Source organism: Anabrus simplex, chromosome 1 (genome assembly GCF_040414725.1).
Source record: "Anabrus simplex isolate iqAnaSimp1 chromosome 1, ASM4041472v1, whole genome shotgun sequence".
NCBI classification, from domain to species: Eukaryota; Metazoa; Arthropoda; class Insecta; order Orthoptera; family Tettigoniidae; genus Anabrus; species Anabrus simplex.
Window position 1 is genome coordinate 1568511061 of NC_090265.1, and position 20780 is coordinate 1568531840.

A 20780-nucleotide genomic window follows, 5' to 3' on the forward strand; every position below is an offset into this window, starting at 1 on the left:
GCCCACGTTCTTCTTGGCAAGCTGAAACCAGCTGGGGCGTGGTTTGGATTAAAGAGGCTTGGCCATTCCGGAGCTGTACGAATCCATTGCTCTTTCCATTCCTCTTTTAAATTGAAACCAGCACCCATTAGATTCTTAGCTGTTTTCATCGGTGGCTTACGGGATTTCAGCCTTTGTCTCCAGAGATCTGCAACATCTCTATGGATAGGTAGAGTTGGATTGGAAATGTCTTATTATATTCTTGAACAAGGGCTCTTGAACGTCGCAGGCTTGGTGGAGCAATGTGGGACAGGACTGGCAGCCGGTGCGTTGTAGTAGGCTTCAGAGTACCAGAGATGATACGCATGGTGGTGTTACGTTGTACATCATTTGAAGTAATTCCACATAAAGTATATCAGTTGACTATATTTGTAAGTAGTTCAGGAGATATTATTAGTAGAATTTTGTAAACAATATAAATTTACTAAGGATGAGCTGTGTGTTTAATAGAAAAAATTGTTAGCGTAAATTGTATAATATTGTATTATAGGAAAATTTTGTTCTCTTGTTAATTTAATATTTAGTGCTTGACAATAATGTATTTTAGTGTACCATTTGCCACCGAGGTAGGCACCTCATTTGCAAATAAAGAGATTTTGATTTTTGATTTGATTTTTGTAACAATGCTACCGATACTGTGGTAGCCCAGCTTAATACTTCGGCTTGTGAAGTAACCATGGAGTTTAAAGATAAAAATTTCATAATGTTCCGTATTGAACTGTATCACAATTAAATTGAAATACGAAATTAAGTGGTTCAACCTATTCAATACAAGTAAATAAGAAATGTAGTGTTATATTCTTATTTGGTTAAAAGCGGTACCGATTTTGACCATCAATCTGGGTCATTATCAACCGATTAAAAATACAAAAATAATGCATAGTAAAACAAATAAATAAAGGATAAGTCTTTCACAAAAGTAGTTCAAGAAGCAATATAAGACAATAGGGGTTAGCACTGCGCGATTTTAAATCATGAAATCCAGAAGATGTCGAAGATTACGTCACTTATATGTAGCAAAGCGCAAGTCCCTGAAGAGTAGCACAACATACGCAATGTCCGGCACTGTACTTTCAAATGCCGATGTAACAGTTGACGTAAAAAACATGCTCCGCATCTCTAAAAGATCTACAAGATCCTATTAACATTGATATATACTTCAATTATATTAACTTGTCCTATACATAATTTTCGCAAATGAAGCATTTGCAGGCTTGTTCTTTAAGCTATTCACCGAGGGGGTTGAAGTTATTTACATAATAGAAGCTAAATATGTTAAAAACATGATGAAGGAACAAATAAAAAACAAAAGATACATGACTGAAAAAAAAACAATCAATATATACACATTTCCATCATTAGATGGAGTAATAATCAACTCGTTTGAGACATCTTCAGTGAAAAAATTGTCTTCTTCAATGAAAAAAGTACTTGAATTCTCCAAGCTAGACGAACAATTAAGAATGTACTCCACTCTTGCCTACCATGCAAGATTACCTCGAAACACTCGCTTTAGTGAGGCAGAGGTTCCTCTACCGCTTGATCGCGTACGACCTACACAACCATTTTTCGTAAGAGGTGTGGACTTCGCTGGCCCCCTTCATGTTAAATGGAGGAGAGAAGGGAAGAAATCATAAATAGTTCATTTCACCTGTGCCTCCACTCGTGCACTCAACCTAGAACTATCCACCGATATGTCAATATAAAAATTTCTGATGGCTTTGCAAGATTCACCAGCTGACAGGGTATACCCCAGACCATACACTCGGACAAAGCACGCACTTCCTCTGGAGTGAATAAGGAACTGATGGCCCTCAAAGACGGGTCGAAACATGTTTGACTTTTATTACCCCATCTAATGATTGAGATTTATAAATGTATTCAATAGGAGGACACATTAAATTTCCTTTGTAAGGTTATTAACAAATACATTGCAATTGAAGATATCCCACTGGCGATGGTCACTTTCAGTAGTGCGATAATAAGGTAACATTAAAACATAATTACCCCAACAAGAACAAAACAAAAGTACAAGAAACAATTCCATGCAAAGAAAATATTACAAGAAATATTACTAGTTTAACATTCTTAAGTATATCCAGTGCTTAACATTGCGGCTTACAATACTATAGATTGAGCTTACTACTGGCTTTACAAATGATAAAGAAGTGAAGTTGAAAACAAGGGAATTACCCAATGACAACATGAGTACAACAAACAATTCCTTGGAAAGAGAATACTACGAGAAGTACGACTAGTTTTACATTCTAAATCAAGCAGAAAATCGCATATTGAGTGTCCGTAATTTACAACTTTTACATTTCACTAGCACTTATGACCTTAAATTACTTTATACCAGAAGGGAATGTATCAAAGACTGCTACAGGTAATTTATTCCAATCCCGCATGGCCCTGCTTACGAAGGAAAACTTGCCCAAATCCGTATGCTCGCTTCTGGCCCTACTTTCATGCTTGTGATCATTTCTCGGTAAGTACAAGGGAGGTTCCAACCTATTCCTAATACTACTCCAGGCAGTCCTTCCTGTATAGCTCTTATAAAGACCACACAGGTGAGCTCTAGTTCAATTTACAAACTTCATCATGTAGATCCATATTGATATAGTTAAAAATAAGAAACGATGTCGTGTATTGATTGGGTGGACCAAAACCTAACATTGTTTCTTAGTTAGAGCTCTAGTTCTTCTAGATTCAAGACTTTCCCAATTTCTGGTATTTCTTCTATTCCTGGTTACAAAATGCATCGCTCTTCTTTGAACTTTTTCTAGGAAATTTATTAAACCTACCCTGTGCGGATCACAGCACACTGATCCATATTTGAGAATCAGTCTTACCAGATATTTATAAGCTTTATTTTTGGTACCAGAATTAGTTTTCTTGAAATTCGGCATAACTACATTTTCCACTTGCTCTGACCAGTTCAAGTCTTTTCTAACAGTAACACCTAGGTACTTACAACTATCAACTTCAACGACACTTTCCCCTCCAAGTTTGTAATCGCTCTTTCTTGTCATTTGTTTTACCGAAACACAATTTCTTTTACGAGATATTTTTCCGCTGTGGATTTTCATGCGCCCATTTTTCAATTCTATGTAAATCCTGCTGAAGGAACAGTTCGGCCTCGTCTGTCTTTATCTCCCGGTATACGATGCAATCCTCAGCAAAGAGGCGTACTTCCGATTTTATTGAATCAGGCATATAATTCATGAAAAGTATGAAAAGAATTGGCCCAATAATGTTACGCTGAACCACACCAAATGTAATGTTTATTGGACAAGATAGAGTTTCTCTCACGCGCACCCTCCAAGTTCTTCCATTGAGAAGTCCTCGTATCGATTTCACAAGTCTGATGTCAATGTCCGTACACACTAACTTGTTAAGGAGGATGTCATGTGGCACAAGATCGAATGCCTTAGCAAAATCAATTACTACTGCATCAATTCTTGACCCATTGTCGAGCTTATCCGATATATCTCGACATATGGAACAGAGTTGGCTTTCACAGAAAAAGCCTTCCCTAAAACCATGCTGCACCTTAAATATCATTCCAGAAGTCCTGTTTTAACCTCAAATAATCTACCACTAATTGCTCCATTTGTTTGCATACGACTGACGTCAAACTTGCCGGTCTGTGGTTATTCAAGTTGCTCTTGTCACCCCCTTTGTGAATCCCAATCTTCTGGAAGCTTCATATTGTTTAGTGGTATATTAAAATTCTTATTATGGTATGATCGCTTCGCCCCAAGTTTAAGTGCCCATCCGGAAATAGAATCTGGCCCACGAGATTTACTTTTTTCCGGGTTTAGAAAGACCTTTACGCAATAATGAAGCTTTAATTTGGAAATAATTATATTAGTTTTGAGATAATTGTCCCTGAATAGCTATGTCGCCCAATTAAAAACCTTTCTGTAGTGCTTATTTAATGCTTATGCTTTACCTATGTCTGTTGCCGCCAACAAATCCCCCCTATACAAAGAGAAGGAATTTACTTCTCTCCCTTCAATCTTCGTATATATTTTTAAAAAAGGTTCCAGGAATTTCGATTTTCATTTAGAATATTGTCAAGATATTTCTCTTCAGCCAGCAAAAGTTTCACCAAACTTCTATACTATGCTTTGAAAGCATCACTTAGGGGTTGTAGGATAAAAAAACAGAGCACGACAAAGTAGTATTGTAGTGTAGTTGTATGTTAATTACCTTATTGTGTGATCCTTGAGTACTATCCCAGACAATATATCCCTCCGTTCATTTATTTTTTGCAAATAATTTATTTTATTTTTATTTTCATTTTTTCCGTAAAGAATGGCTAAGGAGCGCGAGTGTACGAACTGTGGGTGTGGCGAGGCATTGAGGGGTATGAGGGAGCAGTTGGAAAGTTTGAGGGAGATAATTAGGATTCTCACAGAAGACAGGAAGGAAGATAGGACTCCTTCAAACAATGTACAGGTTACAGTAGGTGTATAAGAGGGAGGGGAAGGAAAGGGAGAGTTGTAGAAGACAGGTAGTCTAATGTTCTAAGGGGAAGGAGATTGCAGGCTAAGGGCTCTATTCAGGGTCAGAATTCAGGACAGGTGTCTGTACGAAATCGGTACGAGTCACTCCAGATAGAACAACAGAGGGAAGATGAGGGACAGGGAACAGTTGGTGAGATGTGTGGAAGTAGAAGGAAGGGAAAAGGTAGGAAAGGGAAATGTACAGTAGAGGATAGGAAAAGACAGGTGGAACAGGCTCATGGGAAGAAGAAGAGGGAGGAGGAAGTAGCTTCTGAAGCTATCAGGAAAGACAGGACTGACCAGGAGAGGAGGGGATGAAATGAGGTGGGTAGGGTTGAGGCTCTGGTCATGGGGGATTTCATCGTTAGACACGCGGGGAAAGTGTGTGGAGGAAAGGGAAACAGGGTAGAATGTTATCCAGGAATTAGGTTGTGGCAGATGTTGAGGAAAGTAGAAGAGAGGGAGGAGGGGAAGGAGAAGGTAGTAGTGTTTCACGTTGGTACCAACAACGTAAGGCAAGCTGATATAAGTACCAACATAGTTGGAGATGTGTGGGATCTGGTAAATGCAGCACGGGTGAAGTTTAAGAAAGCGGTGATTGTTATTAGTGGAATACTGTGTAGGAGGGATACTGACTGGAGGATGATTGGGGATTTAAATGAGACTATGGAGTGGGTATGTGGGAAACTGGGAGTGAAATTTCTAGATCCTAATGGGTGGGTAGGAGATAGGGATCTGCGCTCAGATGGCCTTCATTTAAACCGCAGTGGTACGTATAGGAAATTTGTTTGGAAGGGTAATAGGGAGATACATTCAGGGAAACGGGATGGCCTAGGGAGCGGTGATAAGGGAACAGGGAACTGGAAATCAAGTAGGGATGACATTAAATTGTTAGTGTTGAACTGTATAAGTATTGTAAAGAAAGGAACAGAATTAAGTAATTTAATAGATATATATTTACCAGATATTGTAATAGGAGTTGAATCATGGCTGAGAAATGATATAATGGATGCAGAAATTTTCTCACCGCACTGGAGTGTGTATCGTAGAGATAGGATAGGAAGGGTGAGAGGGGGAGTGTTCATTCTGGTGAAAGAAGAATTTGTAAGCTACGAAAAAGTTAAAGATGAGACACATGAAATTCTAGGTGTAAGGCTCATTTCTAAAGACAATAGGCAACTTGATATATTTGGAGTGTACAGATCGGGAAAGGGTAGCACTGACGTGGATTTGGAATTATTTGATAGGATAGTCAGCTATGTGGGAAACGACATGGAAAGAAATGTGATTGTAGCGGGAGATCTGAATTTGCCAGATGTCAATTGGGAAGAAATGCGAACGACAGGAAGCATGACCAAAAAAATGACAAATAAGTTAATATGGGAAGGACAGCTGATTCAGAAAGTGATGGAACCAACCAGAGGGAAAAATATCCTGGATGTCGTGCTGATAAAATCAGATGAGCTCTATAGGGAAACTGAAGTAATAGATGGTATTAGTGATCATGAAGCTGTTTTTGTGGTAGTTAAAAATAAATGTGATAGAAAGGAAGGTCATAAAAGTAGGACCATTGGGCAGTACCATATGGCTGATAAAACAGGCATAGGCAGTTTCTAAAAAGTAACTATGATCGGTGGAAAACGGTAAATAAAAATGTAAACAGACTCTGGGATGGGTTTAAAGAAATTGTTGAGGAATGTGAAAACATGTTTGTACCTTTAAGGGTGGTAAGGAATGGTACAGACCCACCTTATTATAACAGAGAAATAAAGAGACTAAAAGGGAGGTGCAGACTGGAAAGAAGTAGAGTTAGAAATGGCTGTGGAAGTAAGGAGAAATTGAAGGAACTTACTAGAAAATTGAATCTAGCAAAGAAGGCAGCTAAGGATAACATGATGGCAAGCATAATTGGCAGTCATACAAATTTTAGTGAAAAATGGAAGGGTATGTATAGGTATTTTAAGGCAGAAACAGGTTCCAAGAAGGAAAATCCAGGAATAATTAATGAACAGAGGGAGTGTGTATCTGAGGATCTCCAAAAGGCAGAAGTATTCAGTCAGCAGTATGTAAAGATTGTTGGTTAAAAGGATAATGTTGAGATAGAGGAGGAGACTAAGGCCAAAGAAGTAATAAAATTTACATATGATAACAATGACATTTACAGTAAGATACAAAAGTTGAAAACTAGAAAAGCGGCTGGAAATGATCAGATTTCTGGGGATATACTAAAGACAATGGGTTGGGATATAGTACCATATCTGAAGTACTTATTTGATTATTGTTTGGTCGGAGGAGCTATACCAGATGAATGGAGAGTTGCTATTGTAGCCCCTGTGTATAAAGGAAAGGATGATAGACATAAAGCTGAAAATTACAGGCCAGTATGTTTGACATGCATTGTATGTCAGCTTTGGGAAGGCATTCTTTCTGATTATATTAGACATGTTTGTGAAATTAATAACTGGTTCAATAGAAGGCAGTTCGGTTTTAGGAAAGGTTATTCCACTGAAGCTCAACTTGTAGGATTCCAGCAAGATATAGCAGATATCTTGGATTTTGGAGGTCAAATGGACTGTATCGCGATTGACCTGTCTAAAGCATTTGATAGGGTGGATCATGGGAGACTACTGGCAAAAATGAGTGCAATTGGACTAGACAAAAGAGTGACCGAATGGGTTGCTATATTTCTAGAAAATAGATCTCAGAGAATTAGATTAGGTGAAGCTTTATCTGACCCTGTAATAATTAAGAGGGGAATTCCTCAAGGCAGCATTATCGGACCTTTATGTTTTCTTATATATATAAATGACATATGTAAAGGAGTGGAATCGGAGGTAAGGCTTTTTGCGGATGATGTTATTCTCTATAGTGATAAATAAGTTATAAGATTGTGAGCAACTGCAACGTGATCTCGAAAATGTTGTGAGATGGACAGCAGGCAATGTTATGTTGATAAACGGGGTTAAAAGTCAGGTTGTGAGTTTCACAAATAGGAAAAGTCCTTTCAGTATTAATTACTGCGTTGATGGGGTGAAAGTTCCTTTTGGGGATCATTGTAGGTATCTGGGTGTTAATATACGGAAAGATCTTCATTGGGGTAATCACATAAATGAGACTGTAAATAAAGGGTACAGGTCTCTGCACATGGTTATAAGGGTGTTTAGGGGTTGTAGTAATGATGTAAAAGAGAGGGCATATAAGTCTCTGGTAAGACCCCAACTAGAGTATGGTTCCAGTGTATGGGACCCTCACCAGGATTACCTGATTCAAGAACTGGAAGAAATCCAAAGAAAAGCAGGTCGATTTGTTCTGGGTGATTTCCGACAAAAGAGTAGCGTTACAAAAATGTTTCAAAGTTTGGGTTGGGAAGAATTGAGAGAAAGAAGAAGAGTTGCTCGACTAAGTGGTATGTTCTGAGCTGTCAGCGGAGAGATGGCTTTGAATGACATTAGTAGACGAATAAGTTTGAGTGGCGTTTATAAAAGTAGGAAAGATCACAATATGAAGATAAGGTTGGAATTCAAGAGGACAAACTGGGGCAAATATTCATTTATAGGAAGGGGATTTAGGGATTGGAATAACTTACCAAGGGAGACGTATAATAAATTTCCTTTTTATGAAATCATTTAGGAAAAGGCTAGGAAAGCAACAGATAGGGAATCTGCCACCTGGGCGACTGCACTAAATGCAGATCAGTATTCATTCATTCATTCATTCATTCATTCATTCATTCATTCATTCATTCATTCATTCATTCATTCATTCATTCATTCATTCATTCATTCATTCATTTCTTCTGTTGAATGCTTAGTCTTACGTTTCAGCTTCCTAATAGTCGCGGTGTAGTACGGCGGATATGCATTTTCCCTAATTATCTTTTTGGGTACGAATTTATTCAGTCCAGTATTTAAAATGGTTTTGAAATTCTCCCAAACATCGTCCACCCCCTTGCCCTCTTTAAACCAATTAGTTTAGCAGAATCTCAAATAGTTTTGAAAACCAACGACGTCTCCCCTCGCAAAGCACCAAATCGCCTTAGACATTTCCACATGCCTCATAATACAAGTTTCCCAAGAGAGAGAGGGAGAGTACCACTGCACTGTGGTCACTAATCCCCTGAATTACGCCACAAGATATAAATATGTCATCCAGTCTTGACTATAAAAACATCTAAAAGTGCTCGTTTACGTATGTTCTTTGTAACGACTTTGGAAAAGCCATTATTCCACACTATTCAGTTAACTGCTTCCTGAGATACCCCCCCCCCCCGGTAGTTGACACAGCCCAGTTCACTGACGGAAAGTTTAGATCCCCTGCAATTATAGCTCTTTTCCCGTAGCTTATATTTGCACACGTCAATTTTGAAAGATCAGTGATCATGTTTAAGCCTGATTTTGACAGGTGATAAGCTCTAACAATGACTATATTTTGTTCATTGGGTGCATTATTTATCTCCACTCCTATCATTTTGCAGTCATCGAGAACCCATTTTAACGTACTACTTAGCTCTGACATAACAAAAATTAAAATCCCCCCCCCCTCCTTTCGACCCTTTATCCCGTCTAAACGTTATAAATTTTGACCTGAATATTTCTTAAATATATATATTATTTGATAACCAACTTTCCGTTCCCACAATTATATCAGGGTCACTCGCATCAACTAAGTTTTTGAATTTGGCAATTTTATTACCAAGACTTCCGCAGTTTACCTGCAACAATCTTAGAAACTCACCCGATCCGGTATGCCTCTCACAATATCTCGTTGGTGGACCCGTTGTCGCTGTAGCTGCATCGAATCTGCTCCCATAGTGGATCTTCATTTGGATGCCCGTTCTGCTCTGTCATCCGGTTGGGTGGAAAACGACTCAGTAACCCTTGAAAAGAGTTCAAGGCGATACTACACTATCTTGCGGTTGTTGTAACGATATGTGGATGAGTTATGTAGAGTCCGGGGATTGTTAATAAAAAAGATTAGCTTGTAATAAACACGGTCTTGTTACTCCACATTTTTGGCGCCAAAACCCTGCCGAATATCTCATGGGAGGGATAGACGCAGACCAGCTATCACCCTTGAAGATGTGGTGGTGTGGTCCCTGCTGGCTTACTCACAGCGACATTTGGCCACCTGACATAGCAAGGGAACACCTGTCAGTACCACATATCAGAAAGCTGCCAAATGTGTCCGTGATCATCACAACTGAATCTGTCCTAGATGTATTAAGATTCAGTGCCTACTGGAAACTACTACATGTCACAGTGTGGGTATTTCGATTCACCCAAGCTCTCACAGATAACACACTGACAATCGCAGAAATTGCGAACCGCCTGAATATATTGGATCAAAAACGGCCAGCAAGAAATATTTCCTGCCGAGGTAAATGTACTCAGTGAGGTGCACAGCTACCCAATGCATCTAAACTTGCACGCTTCAACCCCTTCATGGACCAAGGTATAATCCGACTAGACGGAAGATTCTAATGTGCAAAGTTGACCAACGAGCAGAAACACCCAATTATACTGCTTGGTGAGCACTGCTTCACAAAACTGCTAATTAGACACACCCTTATATGACTCCACCACTTACGAGTTTTAATCGTATTGGAAGATCTACGACAAGAATACTGAATTCTCCAAGCTAAATGAACAATTAAGAAAGTACTCCACTCATGCCTACCATGCAAGACAGCTCGAAACATTCGCTTTAGCGAGGTAGAGGCTCCCCTACCACCGGATCACATACAACCTACACAACCATTTTTCGTAACAGGTGTGGACTTCACTGGCCCCCTTTATGCTAAATGGAGCAGAGAAGACAAGAAATCATACGAGGGTTGGAACTTAAATACTGACAACCCTGCAGTGGAGACACTATGCAACAGAATCTAATATTGACGCTGATAGCACACGGTTACATCTCAGAGCAAATGGACCAACTCTTCCCACATCACCTGCATGCACACACAAGCGAGAGAAACACAGTCACGTGTGAGCTAGAGGTCTAACGTAACGTTGTCACTATGTTTCCCAAACAGAAACAACAGAGTTGGATCAAGATTGAATGTGCCAACAGTCGTACAGCACGACAGTGTCATCAAGGTCTTCAAGAGTGTGCGGAATCTGCATTGCCTTACAGAACAGTGGCATGTTGGGTAAAAGCCTTCAACGAGGGTCGGCAAACTGTGGCGGACATCCATCGGGCAGGTCATCCTACGAGTGGAGAAGCTCTTACCGCGTTACTGGACAGTGACCGAAACCAGACGATTCGTGAGTATTCGCTTCAGAACTGTTGCAAAGATTCGACAGGCAGTAGACCACTCCATTCGCACCATCAACAGAACAGGCTCTGCTGAAGGTATACTACGACTTCCACATCGCTGGCAACATGTTATACACAATGCTGGTGACTACATTGAAGGACAGTAAAGGTTGCTAACACGTAACTCTCTTGTGTCTGTTGTAAATAAATAGTTGCCACTATTTAAGTTCCAACCTTCGTACATAGTTCTGTTCACCTGTACCTCCACTCGCGCACTCCACCTAGAACTATCCACCGGTATGTCAACAGAAAAATTTCTGATGGCTTTGCAAAGATTCACCAGCTGACGGGGTATACCCCAGACCATATACTCAGACAAAGCACGCACTTTCTATGCAGCAAGTAAGGAACTGATGGCCCTCGAAGATGCCTTAGTAGGCCCCAGTATGCAGCACTACTGTTCTCTCCAAGGAGTCCAATGGAAATTCAACGCTCCACGGGCGGCTTGGCGGCGGGGAGGATTCTGGGAGAGGATGGCCGGTTCTACCAAACGATGCCTGCAGAAAGTTCTAGGATGCTCGCAGCAGGACGAGGAAGGCCTGTACACAACACTTGTCAGCATACAAGCTGCCGTTAACAGCACACCGATCACCAATGACACAGCTACTGGTGATGTTCTGACCCCATCTCACTTTCTAGTCAGAAAAAGGTTAATAACCATCCCGTTTGGAGAACATACTATAGGGAAAAATTTGACATCGGAATTTCAAACGAGACAGGAGTTCTTCGAGATTTCTGGAAACGTTGGAAAGCAAAGGATCATCTTCAGTTGCAAATCTACCACAAGGTAAAAAGATCATACAATCAACAGGATTCACCAAGGATCGGATATGTTGCGCTCCTCCAGGAGGACTCTAGACAACGACATGTATAGAAAAGAGCGAGAATACAGGAGCTACTCCCAGGGAGAGATGTAAAGATCCAAACAATCATCCTACGCCAGCCAGACGGCTCCAGAATCAGTCTACCGATGCAGCTAGTCGTTCCTCTGGAAATTGACCAGGCTGGCGAGGAGATGTGACGGACTCAAGTGATACTCCACGATATCCAGCGGTTGTTGTAACAAAATGTGTGTTTATTTAGTCTGGGGATTGTTAATAAAAAGGATTAGCTTGTAATAAACAAGATGTTGTTACTCCACATATGAATCTATATATACTGTATATATATAAAGAATAAGACTTTTGTCTGTACATTGCTCAGAATTTAAAAAATGGTATTTCTGTATCAGTCGTGTCCACAGTAACAAAGAAATGAACTTAATTTTCCGTCATTTCTGTCTGTACGCACATCATGAGAAAACGGCTGAAGAGACTTTAATGAAAATTTGTATTTAAAGTCGAGGAATGAGGCACTACAATCCAGGCTATAAATCATTCATGATGAGTGAAATGGTAGCTTAGGGGGAAGGCCAAAAATTGAATTCTCAAATATCTATGTTATTAGTGGTCCTGTCAATACACACTACATAACTTACGTCATATAGAACTGAATTTATGATCATTTATGTCTTATATATTTTTATCATACCAGCTATGAAAACAGATATATTAATGAATTTCTATTGTTGCCAAGTCCATATCAACGCCGAGCCATTCATGTTATATCCCAATTCTATGAAATGTCTGCGCATCAAAGACCTTGTTTAAAATTAAATATGTGCCAACAGTTTGCAGACAAAATGAAAATACAACAATATTAAAAATTCAAACATAAGAATCTTTCATGTTAAGTCCCTAATCTACAAAATGTCTGTATGTGATGTATTAAAATACATCTGGTTGACGTGATCCATTGTATTTAAATGTGGCGTTATTAATGGTCTTTCACAGTCCCACAGTTTGGTGCTGAGACTGTCTGCTTATCATTACAATACCTTAACGGAAAGTAAATCTGTTAATATGTAGATCAAGCCTGTCAGATTAAAATGGACTTTTTCATTTGTCTGTAAGAAAAGAACTAAAATATAATGGTGTTAAAGGCGAACATGACAGGCTGAGAATCCAACGTTGAAATACAAAGTAACTTACATAAGATGCAGAGGTCTTGTGGGTGTGTGGGCACTATGATTTCTATCAGCAGACTGAATAGCTGGTGAGCTGAACGACTGGAGGGGGGTGGGGGAGGGAGGTGGAGGGGGAGGAGTCTGCAGCATGGGAGGGGAGTAGTTGTTGCCCTTTCTGTTTCTAGAATATTGGATTGTAAGTTTAACCTGCCAATGCACGGGTTGGGTCTGTGAGACCCATGCGCTGGTATTTCCAACATTTTCTGATAGACGGTGTTAGCTGTATACTTCCGGTTTCTGCTACCTTCCTTTTATCACCGGTGTAGTATTCCTGCAGACGAACATGGAAGTGATTGCTTTAGTACGTGAGCAGTGGTAAGTCAAAGTGCCCTGTGGGTCTGTGAGACCCAACCCGTGCAGTCGTGTAAGCTTTTTTATCATAAGCATTTTAGTCTTTCCATGTTAACCGTGTACATAAAGAAGATTATAGGGTGATTATATCTTAGCGTCTTGTCCAAATCCGTGGTTTAGCTAGACTGGCTGTCTTTCACCTCAGTTCCTTGCGTTTTAAGTACAGAGGTGAGACTGAAAATGGGTTGACCTGGGCTAATGAATTCGTTTCTTCGTAGGTCTAAGAAAAAGGAGTGCTATGATGTCAGCAGTCCACGTGATATGGAACGAGTTGCCGCATTATTGGAGGGACCATTATCAGATGATGAAATTTACTGTGGTTTTTCTCTCGTCGATGCACAGCGATGATAAAACTGAGGAAAGTACAGAAGGAAAGAGGAAGCCTGTAATAGTCACATTCTATAATTCTAAGGGTGTTGTAGGCTGTGTAGACGAAAGGACGGCTCGAAACACCAGACGTTGGACAATGGTGGTCTTCTATGCGTTGCTGAATATTACAGGCTTTGACGCATATTTAATATTTAGAGCCAACATCCGTAACTCTCCAGACGCAAGGGACAACATAATTTTTTTTTAAGAAACTCTTGTTTCTTCTAACTGAAGAACAAATAAGAGAAAGAGGAGGCTCAATATATCTTCCTAAGAGCATTCGCGATACTGCAAGAAGGATATCTGGGTTAACGGCAGAAGCAGGACGTGAAGATACAGAAAATAAAAGAGGACGTCGTGCATACTGTAGAGTCAGAAAAGACCCGCTACTCGTGCTGTTTGTGCAGAAAGTTAATGTATCTTGAACTCTCCGTATTTGTGTGCAATGAATGTAAAGCTGAAATGTGAATGTTCCAGTGAACATTCTGGATTGTGAAGATTAGGTTATGACGATTTTCATAAATTTTGACTACATAAGTTCCGAATTTTGTGATCAAATAAAATATTGTATGTAAATTTGCAGTGGTTAGAGAATTGCTTTGTAAAATTTTTAGTAAGTGTTAATCATCAACGGTTTTGTGACAGCAATGTGTTTATAATGTTATCGGAATAGGAGGGAATGAATACTGAAAATAAAAATATATTAGCATACTATAAAAAAGAAATATGATGATGGGTCTGTGAGACCCGACCCGTTTACTCATGTAACTTTTTGTGACCCGTGCACTGGCGGGTTAATTATCATCTGCTATGTATTCGTTTAAACTATTTTCGTTGTCAAGTTTCTGTAATTTGTAAATTTCTAATTTCTCGAGAATGTTCATTTGTTTACCATTATTTAAAGGGTGTAGCAAAACCATGTCATTTCCTATGTTCGTGAACTGGTGATTATTATCATGCATATGTTCACACATGGCAGAGTATCTAGCGTATTTTCTCTTTTTTTGCTATTGCCTTACGTCGCACAGACACAGATAGGTCTTATGGCGTCGAAACTGCACGTTATTAAACATTTCATGAAGATATAACGACCTATTCCTTCAAAATAATATCAATCAACAACTACATATCTTCAACAAATAAATACATAGATATTCTTAAAATAAATTGTGAAACTTATCTTATTCTGTGTTTGTCTGCTACCGGGGACGTTGTTTCTTCTGCTACATCGCTCTGTGGGCAGGTTTTCCCATGTTCAATGGCTCAGTCATCTGGGAATCTTGGTATGTGAGCTCGTCTCTGCGGGTGATGTCGGCTGGATTCCATCAGTCGTCAATCCCATCTTTGATTTAGCAAGCCATTACGTCGATCTCGTCCGCATGCATGAAAAACACATTCAAAGATAATATTAATAGCATCTTCCTCTTAGTTGCAAAGCCTTCTTGTACTATTATTTTGCTTTCTAAAGACAAATGTGACGTCAATATGTATGGTATATACCAGGGGCGTATTCTCCTTGAATGCAAGGCATTCATTGCATGCGTTATGATAACACAAAGAACTGTCTGATTTACGATTTTAGGTTGTTTCAGGTCAAATATTAAAGATTTCATCTCTCAGAAGTTCAAAAGGTCCGCGCAACTGTACTAGTTCCGTTGCTTGCTTACGTGTGGTGCTGGTGTAGTCTCGCCGTCTACTCCACTCTCGGAAGAAAGAGACAGCAAATGGAGGAGTTAACGACGTAAGGCATTCAATCTTAAAATTGCATTCACTGGCAGACATAGTTCTGAAACCCTCCGAACGATGTCGCTGCAATTGAAACTTGGTCAGAATTTGTCACCCCATACCCGTGCTACCCTCTGCCATCTGTTAGCAACTTGGAGAAAGTCGACATGTTTACAGCGAACGGGACACACAGATTACCCCCTACCGAGAACCCAACGTGACGAAACTGACCAATGCCACTGGGGTGACTTACCTCAAGTGCTTGAGTTGTGGCTAACTAGTGAGTTAATTCATTGTGTGTTTTGCTGATTAGTGAGTTCATTCTGTGTGTGCTGTTCCTGTGCTATTCGTCGTTTTCGTTGTTTTATTATATTTTGCGCAATGTGGTATTGACGATGGATGAGTCTAAAACGGATATAATTGTAAATCAGTTTGAATGCAAATAGTTAAAGCCGCGAGACCTCTACCTTCCCTCGTAAATTTCGTCTTCTTCTACTTCTTAATCTGCTTACCCTCCAGGGTTGGCTTTTCCCTCGGACTCAGCGAGGGATCCCTCCTCTACCGCCTCAAGGGCAGTGTCCTGGAGCTTCAGACTCTGGGTCGGGGGATACAACTGGGGAGGATGACCAGTACCTCGCTCAGGCTGCCTCACCTGCTATGCTGAACAGGGGCCTTGCGGGGGATGGGAAGATTGGAAGGGATAGACAAGGAAGAGGGAAGGAAGCGGCCGTGGCCTGAAGTTAGGTACCATCCCGGCATTTGCCTGGAGGAGAAGTGGGAAAACACGGAAAACCACTTCGAGGCTGGCTGAGGTGGGAATCGAACCCACCTCTACTCAGTTGACCTCCCGAGGCTGAGTGGACCCCCTTCCAGCCCTCGTACCACTTTTCAAATTTCATGGCAGGGCCGGGAAGCGAACCCGGGCCTCCGGGGGTGGCAGCTAATTACATTAACTACTACACCACAGAGGCGGACCCTCGTAAATTTAGAAAGAGAAAACAAGAATTGTGTACGCACGTTCAATCCAGAAACTTACAGTAAAACTGTTTGGCTCGAGATCACCTACATGTAATTAGGGTGAGTAGAATTGAAATTTACTTAATACATTGTGTTAACTGCATGGTTACTAGTTGCATGCCTCAGTGGAGATTCCAGGATACGCCACTGGTATATACAGATTACCAATATATCTGTGGTAGCTTATGATCGTCTAATTCAATGATAGTTTATTTTAAATGCTAGCGTTTTTAACTGTGTTTCCTAAAGAATCCTTCGCTTTTCTTCCCAGCAATGCCAAAGTGAATCCTATCGTTTTTATATCTTCTTTCTCGTGTTTCGTTTCAAACTTCGTAAATACAACTTGTACGGAAATAACTTCTCGTAATATCTTCAGATTTTACCAGCAAAATTTATATTTTGGCTTGGATATATGTTAATTTATAACAGAATTGCTCTTCCGATTTTCAAGGTTGCTTATTTCAAATCAGTTTTCGATTGTTCTCTTTTTGTTGACTAACAATTTCCAAATGGTAGATTTTATTTCGGTCACGGCCACTATGATTCCAATTGCTCGCACCATTTAACTTGTATTTTCCTGCCATTTAACCTACGAACTTTACAGTGTTTTTCACGACAAATGATGACTTAAATTCCGTATTTTGGTAATCAGGAATGAAATGGCACACTACCTTTGTATAAGAAACGCCTTTGCCTTGCTTTTCGTGTGTGAGTAGTTGGAACTTCTCTCTTTAGTGACCAGCAGTGATCTGTCAGCATGTTTTTGTTCCATTTCCCTTGATCTGCGTTCTTTTTCCTGTAGATCCTGATGGAATCTTCCTCCTTGCTCGTCGCTCAGCATTCCTAGGTTCTCAGGGAAATAGTCCAGATGTGAATGTAACGTGCACTTTCAAGCTCATTTTCCATCCTAAATTTTGGAAAGAAACAAGCAATCTATCCACCATTTGTTTGTAATTGAATCCCTTGTGTTTCCAAGAAAGTTTTTGACCACATTCCGGAATGCTGTCCATGCCAGTCACTCTGCAGCGCACATAACGTTTTCAAAATTAGCATCAGAAAGAAGTTTTCTGATATCTGGACCTGTCAAAATACCCTCCTTGATTTTGGAATTACTGATGCCTGGGAATCGATGACACAAGTACTGAAAGCATTCACCTTTATTGTTTAGGGCCTTAACAAATTGCTTCATAAGCCCTAGTTTGACATGAAGCGGAGGTAACAGTATTTTGCTCTTGGGAAAAAGTTTCTTGTTTTATGTTTATCGACCCAACTATCCATTGTCTATGTGGCCATTCTTTTTGAGTCCAGTGATGTAACCTTGCTAGACTGTCCCGCAGGGGTGCTTTATGTAACCTTTGTAAACCTAACAAAATACGTATCACTTTGAAATCACTACACACTTGCCACTTGTGTTCCTGGTACTTCAGTTTACACAACAGCACTTTGAGATTTCCATGTTTCTCGCATAACAACTGAATGAGTAACAGGAATGAATGCAAGTTTGTTTTCATTGTGAAGAAAGACGCACCTCGAACTACGCTTGGAGGCGTCGATGAAAAGTCTCCAGTCAATAGGGTCATACTGTGGTGCTCCTAGTTTTAAGACTAGGATGTTGTTGCAGTAAACCAATGCTCCGTCTTCAGAAAAGAAGGGTATAAATTCTTGTTCGCGATGTCTGTACCAATAGCACGTCGTCCCTGGTGCCAACATGTTCCTTTCATGAAGTCTGGACCGGAGTAACTCAGCAGATTCCTTTGTAAGGCCAACATCTCGAACGATGTCATTTAATTCACTTTGCTCGAACAGTCTCTGTTCTTTTTCAACACATTCAGTTAGTGCCCGCCATTTCTGCATCAGATTCAAAAGGGGGACAATTCTGTAAATGTTCTGGACGCTGTGGTACTGGTGTATCAGGGCCATGAGGAACGGATAAAATTGCATATTAATATTGCTTGGATACACAATGTTGCCTTTATTGCTGCTGTTAAATCCCTTCACATTCACAGAACAGACGTAGCAGTGAGTACTGTGGTTAGGGGGTTCTCGCCACACCACTGGATACCGAAAGGCAACGCAGTTCGCTTACCATTCCCCATTGCCGTAACTACTCTATACAGGTTTAGCCTTATGTGGTGCCTACGGCTTGTCAACATTAGGCCTTTCTCACGAACTCGGTTATATTGCGCCGCTGTCTCATTGGCAAAAAACTTCCACATACATAGCAGAATGTATCTGGATTGTTCTCGCAGCCACGTTGTGGCATGTTGATAGATGAAAGTTCAATAAAAATACTAACACAGTACGTCACTCACATATAGAACGCTTATGAAGACAAAAATTTATTTTCACTAGCAAGCGAAACACAATGAGAGAATGACGCCACTCAGCCGAAACTGCGCATTGCCGGCTATGTTGTAGATAGTTGCCGGCTGGAGGACTTCAAAGGTATGGTCAAATGTTCCACCTTTAAATTATTAAAATGTTTTAAAAATTTAATTATTTATATAACATTTAAAAAATAATGGAACATGTTTCGTTTAAGCATCTATACACGCTGATGAAATCACAATCAGATATTCCGCCTACTTTTTTTTATCAAGAACTGTTAACATCACGCCAACAAGATGAACTCAATATCACTTTACTGGAATTAAACATTGTGCTCCATATCACCAAGTTTCTACCTACGCATCGGCAAACTGTATATTGCACCATCCTGAGGGGTGGTTTCATCCTTGCACCATATTGGGCGACCGTTTCTAATATGTGCGTCCCATTAGGTGACCTAACAATTGCTCCGGCTATCTTCCCCTCAATCATCCATCACTCTAACAGACCATTAAACGGATGAATGCATAATAAAATTGATGCTAAGTGTCGTTGGCTAAGTTCGGTTTAAATCCTCATCGTATAAACAGTTATCGCATCATAGAATTTTAGCGATGTCGTAACCTTCAATTTTCCTATCAGAATATTTTATATGGTAATCCTTGCATTGCCACGCGACACCTCTCAGGGATAATTAAATTGCTTCTACGAACCATACTATTTTAACGTGAGGTCAACTGAGGCACCACATTTCCACTTCAATAAATTATTATCGATACCATTCATCATCCTGAATCAATATTAGGTTTTTCAAGTCCAATCATCCGAATATAAGTGAAGAAAATAAATAAAATATTTTTTTAAATGGATTAATTCAAAATTACTTAAATCCTAATAATATTAGTCTATCTCCTAAAATAATAACATCTAAATTTTAAAAAATCTATATTTTATTTCTTGATTCCGGAATCACAAAAGAAAATCTACTATTAATTATTATCATCAATTATCTTCTTCTTCTCTAATAAAGAAATTTTTAGGTTGAAAATAAATCTAAGTCCCTAATCTTAATTAAACTTCATAACATAATTGTATAGTTTGAGTTCATTAGTTCTTGTTTCTTTTATTAAAAAAATGCTTATTTTCATCATTATCACTTCAACATTCTGTCACAATTCACTTAATTCGGTGTTATAACGTTAGCAATCACAAGTAAGTTCCAAATATTTCGGCCCAAAAATGGCTATTTCAAATATATATTGTTCTTAAAATGAAAAAATATTGGTCTCCTCGACCATATCATTTGATTAAAATATTCAAATAACACCTTAAATAAATGTAGGTATCGTTCAAAGTCTAATTATAATCGTAGTTCAAATAGAAATTGTACCTTACATGTTTTATGGTTTAGCAATAATTAATCAGGTATCAATAATTCCGTAGGAATGCATTTGGTAACCTATTTTATTTAATTGCGGTAGAGATTTTAAATTATGGGATTGTTCTATGAATTAAATTCATTCTTGACAACAAACATCCAATAATATTTAATACAACGTTGATGTATACTATCTATGATGACAACAAGTTTCCCTTCATTTATTTCCTACTTGGATATATCCTTCGAAGACAGTGTATGGTTACCCAAATATACGAAATATGCGATGTATTTCAATGTACTCGTGTACCACTAACCCAATATACCTCTCATTACCATTTTATTATTTTGCCGCAAATGGCAATCATCACCATCGGCCCATAATACGTCGTATTTACCGCCAAAACTATCCATAAATATATCTATCTTTCCAACTACCAATATTTATTATCATAATGTATCATAATTCAATCTCCTAAACATATCACGGCGAATAATTATTCTCAATTCCACATTGACATGCCACTCAAATCATAACTCCTCTATGTAAACATTAATCATCACCAACATGACGGCAAATCATTTCAACATCACATTACTTTACTACAATGGTACTCTTTTGGGTTAGAATTCATATATTATACGCGTAAACACGCTAGCCTAAAAATGAAATGCATAT